The sequence below is a fragment of the Perognathus longimembris genome, chromosome 13 (assembly GCF_023159225.1).
Source record: "Perognathus longimembris pacificus isolate PPM17 chromosome 13, ASM2315922v1, whole genome shotgun sequence".
Taxonomy (NCBI): domain Eukaryota; kingdom Metazoa; phylum Chordata; class Mammalia; order Rodentia; family Heteromyidae; genus Perognathus; species Perognathus longimembris.
The window spans coordinates 41,495,628-41,516,228 of record NC_063173.1 but is presented as its reverse complement, the minus strand read 5'-3'; the positions used below and the strand labels follow the sequence as shown (position 1 = coordinate 41,516,228).

Below are 20,601 nucleotides of genomic sequence, written 5' to 3'. Positions count from 1 at the left end.
CCTGAGAAACAAAATGCATGAAAAAAAATAGATTCAAAATACAACTCATTAAAAGAAGAAATTAGCACAATGAGAGCTAATCTGTCAACCATAAACAACTCACTTGACTCAATGTAAACCACACTCAAAGCCACATCACAAAGAATTGATCATCTTGAAACTCGAGTCTCTCTTTTGGGTGATGATTCAGATGATAAGGACCAGAAGATTATCATACTCCAAGAAACTGTAAAACTCCAGGGCAGACTAATTCAGGAAATAGTGGCCAGGGAGAAGAGCTATAATTTGCATATTATCTCAATAGATGAAGTAGAGGAGTACCAGAGGAGAGGTATACAACACGTATTCAATAAATTTATTACAGAGAATTTCGCCAATCCCAAAGGGAAAACCTCACCGAAATAACAGAAGCATATAGAACACCTAGCAGACTGGACTCTAGAAGAAACACCCCTGTTGGAGAATTAAAGTCTCCAACCAGTGGAAAAATTTAGCCCCGGCACGGTTACTCTGATACCTCATTAGCACACTAATAGGCCCTTGGGAACACATTCCCAGTAAGGAGTTTCTGGTGTTTGTGGGCCAAAGGAAGCCACCAGTTGTTGTGAGAATCTCCTTTTTCCCCCTACTTAGCAAGTCTCCCTGAGGAGACTAGCTAGACCAGCTGCCTTTAGTGTTAGATTCTCTCTGTAAACAGGAAAGTCTCCTCACTAGATTCTCACTGTAAACAGGAAAGTCTCCTCACTGTTATTTCACAAGTATTTGGAGAAGTCAAGATTGATGTTATCTAGCCTTAAGGAGATAGTAGCTAAGAGATAATTATAGTTCTACCTCGGTTGTATACAGTTCCTTGGTTTTTTTTTTTTTTTTTTTTTTTTTTTTTTTGCCAGTCCTGGGCCTTGGACTCAGGGCCTGAGCACTGTCCCTGGCTTCTTCCCGCTCAAGGCTAGCACTCTGCCACTTGAGCCACAGCGCCGCTTCTGGCCGTTTTCTGTATATGTGGTGCTGGGGAATCGAACCTAGGGCCTCGTGTATCCGAGGCAGGCACTCTTGCCACTAGGCTATATCCCCAGCCCCAGTTCCTTGTTTTGATATCAATAATCTTTGTAGTCACTACCTCCTGTAATTAGAAAGGCATTTGTATCAAGTTCCTGCCCTCACAGTAGGAAATTTCCTCCACTTCTGTATTTGAGACAAATGTCATGCTGTATTGATCTTTTACCCTGTAATTGTAAAATTGGCTTCTAACCCTACATAAACCCTGGCCCTCTTGGAATAAAGTATGCATTGGTTCACTCGCCTTGCATCCCCCGTGTCCTGATTTCGACTGCAGTTACCCAGGTTCAACATCTGGCGTCCGGACCCAGGGACCTGACAATTGATCCACAGGAGATTGCGGAACTGCCGAGCTCTCGAGTGAGGCGAGAGATATTTTTAATTCACAGGAGACAAGGGATCTGTGTGTAATTCACAGGAGACAAGCTCCTATTCTTAAAAAATTACGGGGTTATGGGACAAGCTAAACCAACTCCATTTTCTAATTTTATCCACCATGTATTGAAACGGGACGGAGCTATGGTCTCGTGTTCACAAAGAGATGAGTGTGTACAGGTAGTGGAGTATAATCTATGGTTCCCAGAGGGAGATACTTTAGATTTAGAAGTCTGGGAACGAGTAGAGAATAATATGGAAAATGAATATCGGTGTGGAGACAAGGTTCCAGTTACATTTTGGTCTGTTTGGGCATTAATACATACAGCCGTGAGCATGATGTCTCCTGATGCTATCATAACATCAGCTGCTGAGCCAGAGGCTGACGTGGAAAAAGCTATGAAGGCTTATAATTTGTCTGGGGAGGTAAAAACTCAAATTGGACAGGAGCTAAAAGACATGGCAACACCTGAACTATCTCCTGTCAGTTTTGTTAAAGAAAAATTAACATCAAATAAGCCTTCAGCCTCTACCTATGCTCCTTTAGAGAATGATGCTAATTTAGGCAGCTCAGCAGTGCAGTCAAAGTGCTACAGATGCTCTTTCGATCTGCCAGGGGCAGTCAGGAAGGTGAAAGTAAAGAACAAATAATTGTGGCCGCGGAGCCCACTTTTACTTTAATTAATCTAAGTCCTAAGGTTCTGCTTCTCTCTCTTGCTATCAAACTTTTCCTGTCATTGAACCCCCTCCAACCAGAGGTGTGGCACAGCCCCGTCATTATCAAGATATTGACCAGATTCACTCAATTTAGGACAGCTGTAATACAGGGCCGTCTCCTGGCTCCCTTCCAGTGAAGGAGGCTTCCCCATCATCTTTTCTTTACAACCAGGCACTAGCAGGGGAGCTGACACTCCCTGTTTTAGTCCATCAGCCTGGAATTGGGGAAGGACTAGTGATTTTTCTTTTACTTCTCAAGAGAATTTTTACTGCAATTGCACTTTTAATTTGCGCCTGCGCTACATGTTTCATGTGTCTTTGTCCTTGTTTGATTAGTTGTGTTTCATGTGGAGTGCTAAATTGGGAAAAAAGTCCTCTAGTGGGCGGCCTCGGCAGGTTGATTGCCAGGGGATGGAAATCTCCACTGGGGAGGATCCCCCTGAGAATTTTCAGGGCCCTATGGACTTTCCATCACTCTGGCTGGCAGCTTGTGGACGCTGGACATGCCATCCAAGGCGTAAAAGCCTCTGTTTCTATGTCCTGTTTTGTCTTGACTAGTTTTGTCTTTGAGATTGGTACCAGTTTTAAACATAAACTTTTGCTTCCCATATTTCTGTCCATTTACATGTCTATGGGCAAAACATTTACTAGGTACTGTGTCTCCTACTGCAAGAAGGCAGAAAAAGTGCAGGCTGCTAAGAACCGAGTTCAAACAGCCGGCTAATCTTAGCCTGAGAGTAAACACTAAGAGTCAAGTGCTAGGTGGACTCAGTAATACTCCAGGGGACCCCAACCCAGTTATCTTCAGCTAAAAAGTGTTTAGCATGCTAAGATACTTTGCTAAAACTAATAGGACCTAGCAAATAAGACTAAACGATGCTAAAATCATTCATTAAAGGTTTTGTTTTAAGTTTTGGTCATTACAAGAATAAGATTGGAAAATATACATTTTGCCACTAAAAAATGTACGGCTGATAGTTGTTTGGACTGTTTTTAAGTTCTGTTTACATTAATACCTACATATGTGAATGTATGTATGTGTGTGTGCGCGCGCACAAATGTATGTGGGTGTGAATGTGTTCAAGATTAAAAATGTATGATATAAAAATAGGTTAGTTTAACTTTAAACTTCAAAAGATCATCGAGTTTGGGCTTTACCAAAAGCTTTAAAGGATTATTACTTTATTTTAAAAGGAACTATAGTTAAAAATTCTTTAATTCATGGTTAAAAATAAATAAATAAATAAGAACTTAGCATGGGCCCTTGAACCTATCCTCAGTAGTGAGGGGTAAACTGACAAAAGTGCAGTTTAGCCGATCCACGTGATGGGACAGCCGTAGGGTGGCGTCCATTCATAGTGGGAGAGGGCAAGCTGGCCCCAAGGCAGTTCATCAAGCTCTAAGGAGTAGGATGGAGATAGGCCCATTCTATAGGACAGGCCAATGGAGGCCTTTCTTTTATTTCTTTTGTTTTCAGGTATAAACATTGGAAACCTCAGGGTAAAATGTATGATTTGACTGATACTTCTAAAACTGCCCCTTAGGATGGATTAAAATTGGAATATCTTAAAGGAGAGTTAAAAGTTTATTTACCTGATATAACTCGATTTCTGTACAGGTTTGCAATTTGGATGTATCAAAAAGGCAAATATGCTAACTCTGAAATCTCATGGTTATAATTCTGGGGCACACTGCTAAGTGTACTCTTGTTACAATTGTTTTGGGTATCACTTTAATGAATCAGGTACTAAATTTTTTAAGTGTAAACTGTACTGTAATAGTAAGATTAACTATCTTAAGTCACATATAATCAGGTAAATATTTTAAAGTATATAAACTAATGGGGGATAGAAGTACACAACTTTCATTAACTCTCTGTATATAGGAAAATGGCTCTTTTAAAGCAGACAACCAGGAGGCAATGTGCCCCCTGGGCTTCAGTTTTTCTATGCAAATACAGGCTAAGGTAAAGGTGTGAAAGCCTCTACTTTAAAAGGTTTTAGAATGCCTTTCTAGATAAGAAATTTGGAAGTGAAAAACAAGCAGCATGAAGCAATGGGTGATACCTAGGCTCCAGATTTCTTTTAATACAACCAGGCTTGGTAAAAGACTTGAGATCAAAAATGTATTCTGAGATATGAAATTAAAAATGTTTGTTTTAAGTTGGATATAGGAAAACGATGGCTATCAAGATGATTGTTTAATTACTACTCCAGTTTGTTTTACAGGTTTTCAATAAAATGATTTATTATTTGCTGCACCTGATAAAAATATTGTATCAAAATTGTTACAAATTTTGCCTTTAGACTTTCAACAGTATAATTTAATAATTGCCCCTGATAAAATTCATTTAAACAAAAGAACCATTTAAGTATCTGGGATATTTAGTTAGAAGACAAGTAATTACCCCCCAATTAATAAAAATTCGTACTGAAGAGTTTAAAACTCTTAATAATTTTCAAAAGTTACTAGGGACATCAATTGGCTTTGCCCTTCCTTAGGAATTCCCAGAATTCCTAACCTATTTTCCATTCTTCAAGGAGATTCGGATTTATATAGCCCTCAAAAATTAATTGACACGTCAGGAACTGCTCCTAATAAAATTTGGCAAATGGATGTAACACACATCCCTGAACTTGGCCGCTTACAATATGTGCATGTATCCATTGATACACATTCTTCTTTTATTTGGGCAACACCTCTACCAGGGGAAAAAGGGACTCATGTCATTCAACATTTACTAGAAACATTCGCAGTCATGGGGATTCCTTCTCAAATAAAAACTGACAATGCACCAGCTTATTCCAGTAAACAAGTACGAAAATTTTTAGAATTTCATAACATTTTTCATGTTACAGGAATTGAATACAATCCTCAAGGTCAAGGTATAGTAGAAAGAACTCATTATACATTAAAAACACAAATTACAAAACTAAAGAGGGGGAGTATGGATAGTACTGAGGGATATGCAACTTCTATGAAAAGTATTTATAAAACAGCCCGAGCTGTTATTGCAGAAGCATTATTTGTCCTTAACTTTTTAAATTTGCCTCAAGGAGATGTTTTAGCAAGAGCTGAGCGACACTTCCTAGCTCCGCCTATGCTAAACAAACCCCAGCCAGTTTGGAATAGATTGGGGGTTGGGCTAGATTGGGTCCCCGGGGAGTTGTTAACCCAGGGGCGAGGGTATGCTTATGTTTCTACAGAAGACAGCCCATCTTTCTAGCACCTGCTCCAGTGGATCCAGCAACAAACACCCCTCTGTCCATCTAGGGGGTGAAACATTCTCATCCAAGTGATAAGGCCATTCTAATGGACAGGTGTGCACTGGTAACCTGTAGGGGCTACATCAGAGGTAATGTATTGGGCCTATATTTCTAACCCTCCTTTATGTCCATACTTATGGACAAAAGCCCCTGTCTCTGTTTTTACATCCATTCCTAATTTACTCTCTCCCCCTACGGGTCTGACATTCCAGTCTTTCCTATGGAAGAGGAAAGATCATTTAACTTCTCTTATTCTCAGTTCTCTAAAGCTATCTGTCAAGGCCATTCCCCATGTTACCCTTTTAGATATCAATATTGGATTCAGCATGGAGGTTCGTATAACTCCAGTAGAACTCGGCTGATTAGACTGTCTTCCTGGTCTGTGGGATCTCATACCTATAAATTAGATAATTATCCTAGCCCTGCTGGCCTGCCTAAATGTGACAATTTTACTTATCTGAACCTGAACTTTACTGAAAGACATTGGGAAAGTTGTCGAGGAATTTTTCCAACTATTTGGAATACATCCCAGCATACTTGGTATGATTGGGGACCTTTTGGTGTGTGGTTGAAAAACTGCACTGAATATAACTCATCTTGTGACCCTACTTTATCTATGAACATGTCCAATGCCATGTCTGCTAAACAGCTTTTAGGGTGGTTTGGAGCAGGCTTTAGTGACCCCCGGCCTGCTCTCGCCCATGGAAACAGGCTATTTCCTCCACAACATCATCTCTAGAAATTAGCAGCTTCTCAGGCTCCTGTATTGCTGGCCAATGGAACTTACTCAGGAACTAAAGGATCCTCGGCCTCCTACAACTTCACAGTTGTAAAGACCTATAATATCTCTGCTTGTGTTCATTTTCCACAAGTACTGATTGTAGGCCCCATAAACATAACTAAGAATGCCATTACCTGCATAAATTGTAAATTGTATACTTGCTTGAATAACAATGTCACCTTTAATTTTAGTCAAGATAGGATCATGATTTTAACCCAGCGCAACTCACTTTGGGTTCCTGTTCGTATGCATCGTCCCTGGGCTGGAGGACCTGTACAAGGATTAGTAATGCAGTTTTTTTAAGCGGCTTCTGAAGAGGAGTCGTCGTGCCATTGAACTGATTATTGCAGGACTCGTTGGACTGATTGCCATTGCTACAACTGCAGCAGTATCCGGAGCCGCATTGCGACAATCTGTACAAACTCATGACTTTATGGTGCAGTGGCACCAGGACTCCCACAATCTGTGGCAACACCAGCTGGAAGTAAATGCCCAACTTCAAGATGAGATAGAAGCTGTTAAAGGAGGAGTGTTTTGGCTTGGACAGAAATATCTGGCTTTGCAGCAACGATTGTTTTTGACTTGTGATTGGAATTCTAGTCATGTCTGTGTAACACCTTATAAATATAATGCCTCTGAATGTGAATGGAATGATATACAAATGCTTATAGATGGAGCCCTACTAAATGGTACGTTAAGTGAACAAAGCTTGTACAGGGAGGTTTTTGAAGCTTTTCAAAAGGAATTGCCAGATGCCTCCTCTATTGATGACATAGCCCAAGGACTGGCTCAGACCTTAGAAGGACTAGACCCTAGGGGGTGGTGGCAAAGTATTACCCATAGTGTTGGAAGTGCTTCTATTGCCTTAATACTTATGATATGTGTCTTTTTCTTAGGATATTGTTCTATCATAGCTATAATGAAGCGTTACACTAGGAATAATTCCTCTGATGTTTTACTCACTGCCCTTAAACTTTCCAGAGAAGCGGCTGTGGAAAATTAATAAAAAAGGGGGAATTGTTGGAGAATTAAAGTCTCCAACCAGTGGAAAAATTTAGCCCCGGCACGGTTACTCTGATACCTCATTAGCACACTAATAGGCCCTTGGGAACACATTCCCAGTAAGGAGTTTCTGGTGTTTGTGGGCCAAAGGAAGCCACCAGTTGTTGTGAGAATCTCCTTTTTCCCCCTACTTAGCAAGTCTCCTCAGGGAGACTTGCTAGACCAGCTGCCTTTAGTGTTAGATTCTCTCTGTAAACAGGAAAGTCTCCTCACTGTTATTTCACAAGTATTTGGAGAAGTCAAGATTGATGTTATCTAGCCTTAAGGAGATAGTAGCTAGGAGATAATTATAGTTCTACCTCGGTTGTATACAGTTCCTTGTTTTGATATCAATAATCTTTGTAGTCACTACCTCCTGTAATTAGAAAGGCATTTGTATCAAGTTCCTGCCCTCACAGTAGGAAATTTCCTCCACTTCTGTATTTGAGACAAATGTCATGCTGTATTGATCTTTTACCCTGTAATTGTAAAATTGGCTTCTAACCCTATATAAACCCTGGCCCTCTTGGAATAAAGTATGCATTGGTTCACTCGCCTTGCATCCCCCGTGTCCTGATTTCGACTGCAGTTACCCAGGTTCAACACACCCCCACACACATCATAGTCAAGGCCTCAGATTTCAACAACAAGGAACATATTCTGAATGCAGTCAAAAGAAAGACAGGGAAATGGTCAGAACTTGAACAAATAATGTTGAGCGAGGCAAGCCTAGAACATAGAAAACAAAGGGGCATGATCTACTTGATATATGACTGTTAAGGTCAGGGGGCAGGAGGGGGGAGAACAGTAGAGACCAGGTTTGCAAAACAAAAAACTTCTTGTCAAATGGTATTTCCCACAGGTTTGCATCAGTGACCTTACATTATGTAACTAAAACCAAACAACTACTAAATAGAAAAAGGTCTAAAATGGACCTCTCATTGGTTCACCATAGCTCAAAAGCTATATATGTATGATCATATAAGACAAGGATAAACAAACTCTATTGTTGACATTATATTTAAAATATCTAGGTGAATTTCCTTTGGCATATGCCACGTGGCTACTTTATATGTTTTTGGTACACTGGGTATTGTATATATGCCTACCTGAACTAGGGGAAAAAAAAGAAAAATGAGGGTGTAAAATATCACAAGAAATGTACTCACTGCCCTATTATGTAACTTTAACCATTTTGCATAACACCTTGTCAACAAAATTTAATTAATAAATAAAAAATAAAATAAACAGCAACAAAGAAAGAAGTACACTACAATGGGAAAAAGATCAGAATCATGACAGAACTCTCCACACAAACTTTACAAAGCATGAAGAGCATGGAAGAACACCATCCAATTCCTGCAGGCCAATAACTGCCAACCCAGACTTAGATACCAAGCAAAATTAGAATTTATTTTGAGGGAAAAACCAGATCTTTCCATAGCAAAAACAAACTAAAGGAATATGTGAATTAAAAGCCAGATAGCCAGAAAAAATGAAGGAGGGTGTAACAAATATGACAAGAAATGTACTCACTACCTTATTATGTAACTATACTCTCTCTGCACATCACCTTACCAATAAAATTTAATTAAAAAAAAAAAAGCCAGCCTTACAACAAATTATAAGAGGGAAATACCACACGAAAGAAAACATACAGGACCTCTAGACAGAAACAGAAAGAAACTACAATAGCCATAGCCCAACAGGAAGTTCAGCCCAATAAAGACAAGAAAGAAGGGAGAGGAAACACAGCCTAACAGGAAAATGGAAATAGAAAACCACACCTATCCATGATCTCTCTGAATATTAATGGGTTAAATTCTCCAATAAAAAGGAGACAACTATCAGAGTGTATCTGCAAGCAAAACATTGCTATCTGTTGTCGTCAAGAGACCCATCATACAGCAAGGGACAAAAACAGGCTCCAAATGAAAGGAAAAAGCTAGATCTTCCAAGCAAACGCACCTACCAAAATGGTAGGGGTAGCCATCCTGATTTCAGACAAGCTAGACTTCTCATTAAAATCAGTTCAAGAAAATAAAGAAGGACAATACATTTTAACACAAGGAAAAATCCAGAATCTAGATATCACCGTGATAATTTATACGCACCAAACAAAAGAGGCCTTATATATGTCAAACAAATTCTTTCAGAACTATAGAACAAGATAGACCCAAATAGAATCATAGCAGGAGATTTTAATACTCCACTCTCTCCAAGAGACAGATATAACACACAGTGGGTTAGCAAGGGAGCCAAAGACCTAAGTAACACTATATCCCACATGGACCTGAAAGATCTGTACAGTGTTTCACCCTACAGCGACACAATACACATTCTTCTCAGCAGCCCATGGAACATACTCCAAAATAGATAGTGTCATAGTCCACACAAAGAACCTCAGCAAATACAAGGGTATTGACTTTATCCCATGTATTCTATCTGATCACAGTGGAATCAAGGTAACCCTCAATAACAAAGGATACCACAGAAACTACACAAAAACTTTCAGGCTAAACCCCTCATTGCTATCTAACATTTGGGTCACAGAGCAAATTAAGGACGAAATTAATGAGTTCATAAGCCACAACGACAATAAAAATACATCACAAAGAAACCTATGGGACACAGCAAAGGCAGTGCTGAGGGGCAAGATCATTGCCCTCAGCACACACATTAAAATACTGTAATCACAACAGGTAAATAACCTCACAATGCAGTTAAAACGACTGGAGAAACAAGAAAAAAATTGAATCTAAAATGACTAGGTGCGGAGAGATCACAAAGATTAAAGAAGAGGTAAATCTGATTGAGAATAGAAAGATAATTTAACAAATAAATAGATATAAAAGCTGGTTCTTTGAGAAAATAAATAAAATTGAATGACCCCTTCCAAGACTTACCAAGAAAACAAGAGAAGAGACTCATATCCCTAAGATCAGAAAAATTGCAACAAATACACAGGATATTCAAACAATTATAAGGAACTATTTCCACAACATTTACTCACTAAAGAACAAAAATTTTACAGAAATGGATCAATTCTTAGAGTAGTATAAACTGCCCAAACTGAATCAAGAAGAAATTAATTAACAAAATATACCAGTAACTTACAGCAATATACAGGAAGTAATCAAGAGCCTCCCAACAAAGTAAAGCCCAGGCCCAAGGGATTCACCAAAGAATTCTATAAAACCTTTAATGAGGAGCTAATACCAATACTTCTCAAACTCTCCCGCAAAATAGAAACAGAAGGAGAAATCCCAAACTCATTCAATGAAGCTAATATTATACTCATCACCAAACCAGGCTAATACCCAACAAAAAAAGAGAATTACATATCAATATCACTAATGAACACAGATGGAAAACTCCTCAACAAAATATTAGCTAACAGGATCCAGAAACTGATCAAGAAAATTATACATCAAAATCAATTAGGCTTCATCCCACAGATGCAATGATGGTTCAGCATCTGCAAATCAATAACCATAATCCACCACTTCAACAGAGCTAAGACCAAGAACCACATCATCACTTCGGCCAGTGGCCTTAAATCCTTTGACAAAATACAACATCCATACATGTTAAAAGCTCTGGAGAGGACAGGAACAGAGGGAACATTCTTTAAAACAGTAAAAGCCATATACAATAGACTAATCGCTAATATCATATTAAATGGCGAGAAAGTAAAACCATTTCCCCTGAAGACAAGGATGGAACAAGACTAGATGCCCACTCTCCCTGCTTCTATTTAACATAGTGCTGGAAACCCCATTCATAACAATAAGGCAAGAGGGGGACATCAAACGATCCACACTGACAATGAAGAAATCAAGCTATCCCTATTAGCAGATGACATGATCTTATATCTGTAGCAGTCCCAAAACTCCTAGAACTAATAAACCATTTTGGGAAAGTAGCAGGATACAAAATCAACCCACAAAAATCATCAACTTTTCTGGGCACCAGCAATGTACAAGCAGAAAAGGAAATTATGGAAATAATACCATTTGCAATAGCTAAAAAAGAATAAATTACCTAGGGATTAACCTAACTAAGGACGTAAATGACCTATTAAATGAGAACTATAAAAATCTAAAAAGGGAAATCAAAGAGGACACAAGCTCATGGGTAGGCAGAATCAATACACTGAAAATGGCCATATAGCCCAAAATGTTATACAAATTCAATGCAATCCCCATCAAGATCCCAGCCTCTTTCTTCACTGAAATAGAGAAACCACCCATAAATTCATATGGAACAGCAAAAGACCTAGAATAGCCAAAGCAATTCTAGCCAAAAGAAGCAGCACAGGAGGAAGCACAACACCAGACTTCAAGCTTTCATTAAAAAACAAACAAACAAACAAACAGCCTGATACTGGTAGAAAGACAAACCTGAAGACTTAGGGAATAGAATAGAGGACCCAGAAATAAAGCCACACGTTTATAGCCAGCTGTTACTTGACAAAGGAGCTAAAGACATTCAATAGGAAAATCATAGCCTCTTCAACTACTACACTGGCAAAACTGGGCAGCCAGATGTAGGAAACTCAAAGTAGACCCTAGCCTGTCACCATGCACCAAGATCAACTCAAAATGGATCAAGGACCTCAACATCAGATCTGAATCCTTGAAACTACTGAAGGATAGAGTAGGAGAGATGCTTGAACTTACAGGCACAGGTAAGAACTTCCTGAATATAGTCCCAGGGGCACAACAGATAGGGGAGAGACTGGACAAATGGGGCTACTACAAAATAAAAAGTCTCTGCACAGCTAAAGACATAACCACGAAACTAGAAAGACAGCCAACCATGTGCCAACGGATCTTCACCAACACAGCATCAAAGGCCTAATATCTATCATCTACAGAGAACTCAAAAAACTAACCCCCTACAAACCCAATAAACCAATTATCAAATGGGCAAAGGAGCTAAACAGAGACTTCACAGGAGAAGAGATAAAAATGGCAAAGAAACATATGAGGAAATGTTCAACATCCCTGGCTGTAAAGGACATAAAGGAAATGCAAATAAAAACAACCCTGAGATGCCACCTCGCTCCAGTTAGAATGGCCTATACTCTGAACTCAAGCAACAACAAATGCTGGAGGTGATGAGGAGAAAGAGGAACCCTTCTCCACTTTTGGTGGTTGTGCAAATTAGTACAATTATTTTGGAGAACAGTATGGAGGTTCCTGAAAAAGCTCAGCATAGACATACCCTATTACCCAGCCACACCACTCTTAGGCATCTATCCTGAACAACAGGTCTCAGGATATCATAGAGACTTCTGCATGTCCATGTTTATTATTTCACAATTCACAATAGCCAAAATATGGAAACAACCCAGATGCCCCACTACAGATGAATGGATACAAAAATGTGGTAACTATACACAATGGAATACTACATAGCGATTAGAAATGATGAAATATTGGTATTCGCAGGGAAATGGTCAGAATTTGCACAAATAGTGTTGAGTGAGACAAGTCTAGAGCACAGAGAACAAAGGCGAATGGCCTACTTGGTATATGACTGTTTGGGTGGGGTGGAGGGTCAGTAGGAACCAGGTCTACAAAACAACATAGTTCTTTTCCAATGGTATTTCCACAGGTTTGGGTCAGCGACCTTACATTATGTATCTAAAACCAAACAACTACTAAACATAAAAAGGTCTAGAACAGACCTATCAATGGATCACAATAGCTCAACAGCTATGTACACATGATCATAAAAGATGAGGATGAGCTAAGCAAAAATAATTCTAAGAGAAGGACACAGGATGATTCTATTGTCGTTATGTTTAATGTTTCTAGGTGAGTTTCCTATGGCGTACCCTACATGGTTATTGTATATGATTTTGGTACACTGGATATTGTATATATTCCTACCTGATCTAAGGAAGGAAAGGAAAAACGAGGGTGTAAAATATCACAAGAAATGTTCTCACTGCCTTATTATGTATCTGTACCCCCTTTGCACAACACCTTGTCAATAAAATTTAATTAAAAAATAAATAAATGACAGGCAGCACTGGGAAGAAAAACAAAGAAACCAAATTATCTATAATTATAATTGTGTATTTTACATTTGAATCTACTTTAAGTCCATTCTGAGAGAGAAGTTCATGTCAAAAATGAATACTTTTCTTCTAATAGAATGTTGCTTTATTACAATCTAATGAGCATATTTGTTGGCATGCATTTCAGGTTTCTCTCTTGTACTCTTCTGTCCTGTGTCTATCATTACTTTGTACCATACTACATTGATTACAGTGACTATGTTGTATACCTTAGCAATGAGAAGAAAGATTCCAAATTGCAGAAATTTTTCTTTAAAATTGTTGTAGCCACTATGTGAATGTTATCTCTTCATATAGACTTTTAGACAAGATTGTTTATATTTAAAGAGATATTTACTTACACTAGATAAGAGCTACATTAAATTAGTATTATTAAATCAATTATCTAAGACTTCAAGGCGAAGTATCAAATTTCAAGGCTGAGGAAGAAAAGCCTCTAATGTTGTCTTTTTGTTTCCTTTGGTTTGTTTTTCTTTACTATCTATTTTATTTTTATTGAATGTGTAATAGGTAATTGTGTCACAGCTGCCTAGTCTACCCTTTAACTTATATGTAAAATATAATTGTTTAGATATTAGTCAAAATTAGGCTGAGATGTTTTAATTTCTTGGTCATATAGAACTATTTCTACTTCCATTTTTATGTATTTTTTCTAGACTATTAGTAGTCTGTGTCATTAATTATCCTATTTAGTGTCTTGAGCACAATATCTTTATTATTAGTTATTTGGCTTGACAAGTCTATTCCCATCTTAGTTGTAACTTTCCCAGAGTTTTACAAGTCTGTGATCTCTGGGAGGCTTATAGTCAACTTTTAAGTACCTTTAAGTATATATAATTTAAGGTCTTGTATTTGTAGGAGTAAAGCCATAGCCCTTAGATGCTTCCTATCATAGAAGCCTTTTTACTACTAATGGATCTTCTTTTACAAGAACAATGTGAGAGAATCATTATTGTAACAATTACACTCACCGAGAACAATCTCTTTTTTGATTAACTCAAAATGATTTTGTTTGCATCTGCAAAATTCCTTCATCATCATATTGAAATGAAGCTCGTCATAGGAGTCAAGTTCACCATGCCCTCATTCAAACAGGCAGAATGGATTATGAGAAATATTATTACAAATGATTTTAGAAATATACCTAGCAAATGACCTAGTCTTTCATATGTTTATTTTGTAAACTGAGATAATATTTCTACCTTAACACAGTTTACAAAACAATTAAAGAAGCTAGACCATCTGAACTCACCACATGATTTCAATAAATGTATTCTTGTTATTGCTATTAGATTTAACAGTAGTGGTTTTTCATTGTGGTAAAATGTCTTACGAAATGTGGATAAAGCCACATGACAAAACTTTAGAGGCTATTGTAAGTTGAAGTGGAATCATAGGTAGTTTTTATTCTTTATTTTTCTTATTGTATACAATTATCATAGTCTTGTATTTTATCCAATTATTACTGACATTTCATAAAACATTTCCCATTTTCCAGGATAGGAGGACAAATTATTTGAATAAATTAACTCATTTAATCTTCTTGAAATTCTGTAAGGCTTTATTAATATCCTTACGTATAAGCTAATTTAACTGAAATCAAGAAAAATTGAAGCATTTACTCAAGATGACTTAAGCAGTAATGCCACAATGAAAGTAACAACGTGAGCAGGTTTTTGATGCTAGTCAGCTTTGACTTTCCATGAATATGATTTTTTAGTAATAAGAAAGAATAATAAAATATAGCTTAAAATAAAGGGTGAAGCTATGCGAAAACAAGAGCAACTGTAGTTGATTAAACATTGGCAAAGCAGAGCTTCTCGCATTTCTTTTCTTTTTTTCATTTTTTCCAATATAGCCTTTTAATAGTGGAACTTCAAATAGTCAGTGAGCCAGTACAGTGAACTGAAAACTTGCTGTGGACTCCACATGGCACAGATGGAAAGAGAGGAAAATTGTTCCTGGGAGGTAAATCTGCATTTTCCTACAAACTCGGTGCTTGAGGTTGAAATGGCCTTATCTTTGTTCTCAATTAGTTTGCTCTTCTCCAAGGTCTGGCCTTTACTTTTCTACTTTTTTTTAAAACCTCTTTGTGACATCATTTTGCACAGTGTTTTTGGTTAAAAAAGCTTGTTCCCCACAGCAAATGGTTTCTGCCCAATCACACACATAAATCATTCAATTTCTTTGATTTCTTGAAGCCTTTTCTGGCTGATTTTCAGTGTTTGACAAAGGCAGCACCTTATAAAGCAAGATAGGACTCCTGCAATGAGACATGGCTTCCTTCTATTTTTTCTGTGCATATTTAATGTGTGATGCAACAGAATAGCTTTAGCACTCTTCTCCAAACTGTGGTTAAAATGAATTCCCTTGACAACTGCTGCTCAACATTTGTTCACCCTTAGTCACTATGGAGAAAGACAGGTCTTCTTTTCCCTACAATTATGATTTTTTTTTCTCCGTTGCCTTCTGCATTGTTTGTTTTCTGACCTTTGCTTCATCTTTTACAAGTACACATATTAAAATAAAAATGCCAAGGCCAAATACCTCATTCTCATTTCTGCACAGCATGCTCTAAATTTTATTTCTTTCCAGGTTAGGCATGAACTATAGTGTACATGTGAGGGGGCATGTGTGTGGGTGGGGTTTCAGGCTGAATGGAGGTGAGGAAAGAGAAGTCAAGGAGGGCAAAAAGGAATAGAGATATAGAAGTGGCTGTTTCCTTGTTGATACTATGTCATTTCTTCAGTTTGTATCACGGCATATTCCAAAAACCAAGTAGAATGCCAGTTAATTTCTTCATCCATCTATCCAGTATTTACAGTGATAAGTGTGCATCCTTAAAAGAATAAGAAAAAATAAAAAGGAAGCACTAATTTTCAGTAATCCATTTAAATTAGAAATCTATATATGTTCAAAGGAGACACATGGAGAAATGTGTGACAAGCTTTAGACTATTTAGCATAGAGCTTTATGAATGTATTTCCCTTTCAAAGAGGTCTATAAAGGCTAAGAGGTTTATAAATTCCTACATTAAAAAATAATTGTAAAGGTAACATATAGAGTGGTTACAGTTACATGTCAGGTAATGAATATATTTCATAAACCCATTCAAATATACAGATAACCATGAAAACCTATAAGGAAGAGAAATATCAAAGAACATGACCAATTTAAGGAACACCATAGGTTCCCAGTTAAGGAATCTAAAGAATGGAAATCTATTACTTGGCTAAAAATGAATTGAACATTATTATCTTAAGTAAACTTAATGAGTAGCAAAAGAGCAGAGATCTAAACAAAATCAGGAACTTAATATCAATAACAAAACAAACATATCGACCAAGACATGATTACACAAAAAGTGCCAACCAGAACTTCTAGGACAACATAGTATGAAAGACAAATATTTTCAAGTGGGTATGAACATCAGATTTAATCAAGAGACAGGTCATTGGAAATCATTTAGTTAGACATACACAAAAGATAATTAGTAAAAAACAATGAAACAAAGGCAATTGCTTTGTGGCTAAAAAAGCCAATGTATACATATAGATGATCCTATGAAAAAGGTTGGGTTTTTGTTTGTTTGTTTGTTTTTCCAGGCCTGGGGATTGAACTCAGGTCCTGAGCACTGTCCCTGGCTTCTTTTGCTCAAGGTTAGCACTCTGCAACTTGAGCCACAGTGCCACTTCTGGATGTTTTCTATGTATGTGGTGCTGAGGAATTGAACCCAGGGCTTCGTGTATACAAGGAAACACTCTTGCCACTAGGCAATATGACCAGCCCATATCCTATGAAAAAGAATGAGTAAAAGATATGGTAAGGTGACTATAGGAAAGTAGTGACTAATACCTTCCCAAGTGTGAGAGATGGAAATGGACACTCAAAGTTATGAAAACCTGCAGATCAAAGAAAATGAATTTAAGGAATCTGTACTAAGACCTATGGAAATGGTCATAAAAGTCAAACACAAAGATAAAATCATAAATGCAGTAAGGAGAAAGATACTCATTAAATCATACTCAAAAAATCATGATAATACCAGCAGGATATTCTATGCAAAACCATGTAGGCCAGAAGGGAGTGGGATGATGATACATTGAGAATACTGAAAATGCTAATTGCATATAGGAAACACAGACTACCATTCTTCAACAGAGAGGGAAAAAAATAGAGTCCTAAACCAACCAAAGCTTCAGGAGTCAGATTTTCACCACTGAATATTCTTACAATAAATGATAAATAACTTCTTTGAGGTGAAGCAAAATGCAGTCAAACTAGCAAAGCATAAAGAAGTGAGGTTCATATGTTCAAATAACCAGAAACAAATCTGGAAACAGAGAGACACTAGCCATGAATTTAAAAAAAAAATCAGAGCCAAGAGCATGTGGTTCTGAGTTCAAGCACCAGTACTGACAAGAAAATGAGAGAAGGAAAGATGGAAGTAAGAAAAGAAGGATATTAATACAAAAATCCACAAGACAAAAGATAAGACAATGGAGAAATAGCTAGGAATACGAATATAAGAGTTAAAAAATACCAGTAATTTCCTACTGCCAAATTATCCATTATTAATTTCAACTAATGAATTATACAATCAAACAAAGAGACATTGCATCTCTAATCCCAGCCACAGGCAGGGGTAAAGCAGTAGGATGGCTTTAGCTCAGAATGTAAGACCACTCTGAGATAGTGGAATAGTATCTCAAATATGAAGCAACTACTATTATTACAATCATGAAAAAGCAAAAATCATCACAGTAGTGGAGAATATAGGAAAAATCCAACTAATACTGATGAAGCAATATTTATTTTTTTTAGAATTAAAGGCATACTTAAGCTCAAAACACAGGGATATTAACCTGAAATTCTTTTAAAAGACTAGCATGTATTTGAGAAAAACTAGATTGTAAGGAAAACATTAGAGACACAAAAGCTTACTTTGCAACAAAAAAGAGTCAAATTATTGTTAGGATAAAACAAATTATATATATAAGTATAATGAACATCTAAATACTTTAATATATAAAGCAAATTGATAGTACTGATCATTATTAAGGGTACTGAATAATGAAGGCATAAAAATGATAAAAAAAAATCAACACACTTTTATGTTAAAAAGTCTGACAAAGTAGGTATAAAATGAATTCACTTGAACTTAATAAATGCAGCATACAAAAATCATAATTCTCAACACTAAAATTCAGAATGCTTTTCTTTTAAGACAAGGAAACAATAAGATAAATACATCATTTTGATTGTTATTTATTTGTTTTCAAATTGATGTACAGAGGGGTTACAGTTTCATACATAAGGTAGTGGGTACATTTATTGTACAATTTGTTACCTCCTCCCTCATTCCACCCCCGTTTCCCTCTCCCCGCATGAGTTGTTCAGTTTCTTTACAGCAAATGGTTTTATAAGTATTGCTTTTGGAGTCGTTTGACTTTTCCTCCTTTCTCTCTCAATTCTGAAATTCCTTTGCCCTTCCCTAGTTATAATACCAGTATATACAGTATCCAGGGTACTCAGATGAGATACAGTGATAGCACAGGGACAACCACAGGCAGGGATACAAGAGGATCATCAACAAAAAAAAAACTATGGTTTCACATGGCATGTTAAAAGTAATGATTTTTGTTTAATTATTTATTTGGAGGTTTATCAAAGAGTCCTCTGTTTTTTTTTAAATTACTAATATTATTATTTTAAAGATCACGTACAAAAGAATTACAGCTAAATAAGTTAGATGAACAGTACATTTCTTTTCCAATAATGTCACCTCTTCCATTGTTCTCTCCCAGTTTTTCCCTCCAGTCCCCAACTACAAGTTTTATAGATCATTTTCAACAGTATCTATTGAGTTTCACTGCTGCATTTATTCACCCTTTATTCCACCCTTTCTATGCTACCTCTTACCCTCCCAAAGACAGATAAATGACTAGACAAGACAAAAGGAAAGGAAAACTAAAACAGCAGCAAAGGGAAGAAAAATAAACTTGTTTCTATTTCCTGCAATTAATTTCCATAAATATTACTTGATACGATCAGTTACACATAGCTACTGCAACTTTGTGATCCTCTCCTAAGACCATTCTCCTTTTGACTCGCTCTGTGTGACTGCCTACAGACTGGTATAATTTATCATGTCTCAGTGTATTTTTTTTTCCTTTGACCATCACTGTGTTTACTTGTAGATTTATAGGCACAGTGTAGTTACCACTAGTGAGAACAACCATTTTACCTATATTTCTTTGGACCTAGCTTACTTCACTAAAACAATTTTCTTCCAAGATTTTTCATTTCCTTACAAATGGTACAATATCATTCTTTAGAATGGAAGAGTGGGATTCCATTGTGTATGTATACCACATTTTCTTTGATCCAAAGTGTCCTGCATTTTGTCTGGGCTAGTCATAGATGATGACCCACTTTGCCTACGTCTCTTGCAGAGATAGAATGAAATTGTGTGCTATCATGTCCAAGTCTTTCTACTGAATAAGGACTTGCAATTTTTTTTTTTTGTTTTTGGCGTAGCCTGGCTTTACACCATAATTCTTCAATATCCACCTCCCAAGTAACTGAAATGACACACAGGAGCCACCATCTTCCACTCAGTGATATATAAGAATGGTTAATGTTGATTGTCAACATGATTGGACTGAGAAATGTCAAGGAGATTATTAAAACACACTCTGTGTATCTGTGAGGGAATTTCTAAAGGAAAATTAACAGATGGAGACCAATCTTTAATTGGGTGCCATCCTCCAAAAAGTACAGATGTCCAAATGGTGAGGAAATATAAAACCTGCTAAGACAAACACAGATTTACAGCCCCCCCCCCCCCAATTCTCTCCCTTCTTTCTCTCTTCCTGGCCCTCTCCTTGCCCCCTTTCCGTTCCCCTCTCTGAATCGTGGTTAACACAAGGCTCAATATCACCTCAGGCACAACAACACTAGAGCAAGTTGGCATGTACTGAAACCTCTATAATTTTGAACAAAAATATATCCATCCTCTCTTAAATGATCGCTCTCAGGTATTTGTCATAGTGACAAAAAAAAAAACACCACTGAGACACACAATTCTATTCATTGCAATACCAGAATTTCTGGGCAAGGTCATTAGGAAAATAAAGAAATAAATACAAGGCTTCTTTTCAAAATTGGAACAAAAATAAAATTTATTTTCCATCATAGAAGATATATATTATATTAGAGAAAGAATATTGTAAATATTCTCCTCAAAAATGTGTGTATTTGTGTGCATGTAC

At 37.1% G+C, this 20,601-nt stretch overlaps 1 protein-coding gene across 1 annotated transcript in view; it reads right to left on the bottom strand.

Moving 5' to 3' along the window:
- LOC125362471 (protein SET-like) overlaps positions 1–20,601 on the bottom strand; it is a 90,140-nt gene that overhangs the window by 8,886 nt on the left and 60,653 nt on the right. The gene's annotated exons all lie outside the window — the stretch shown is intronic.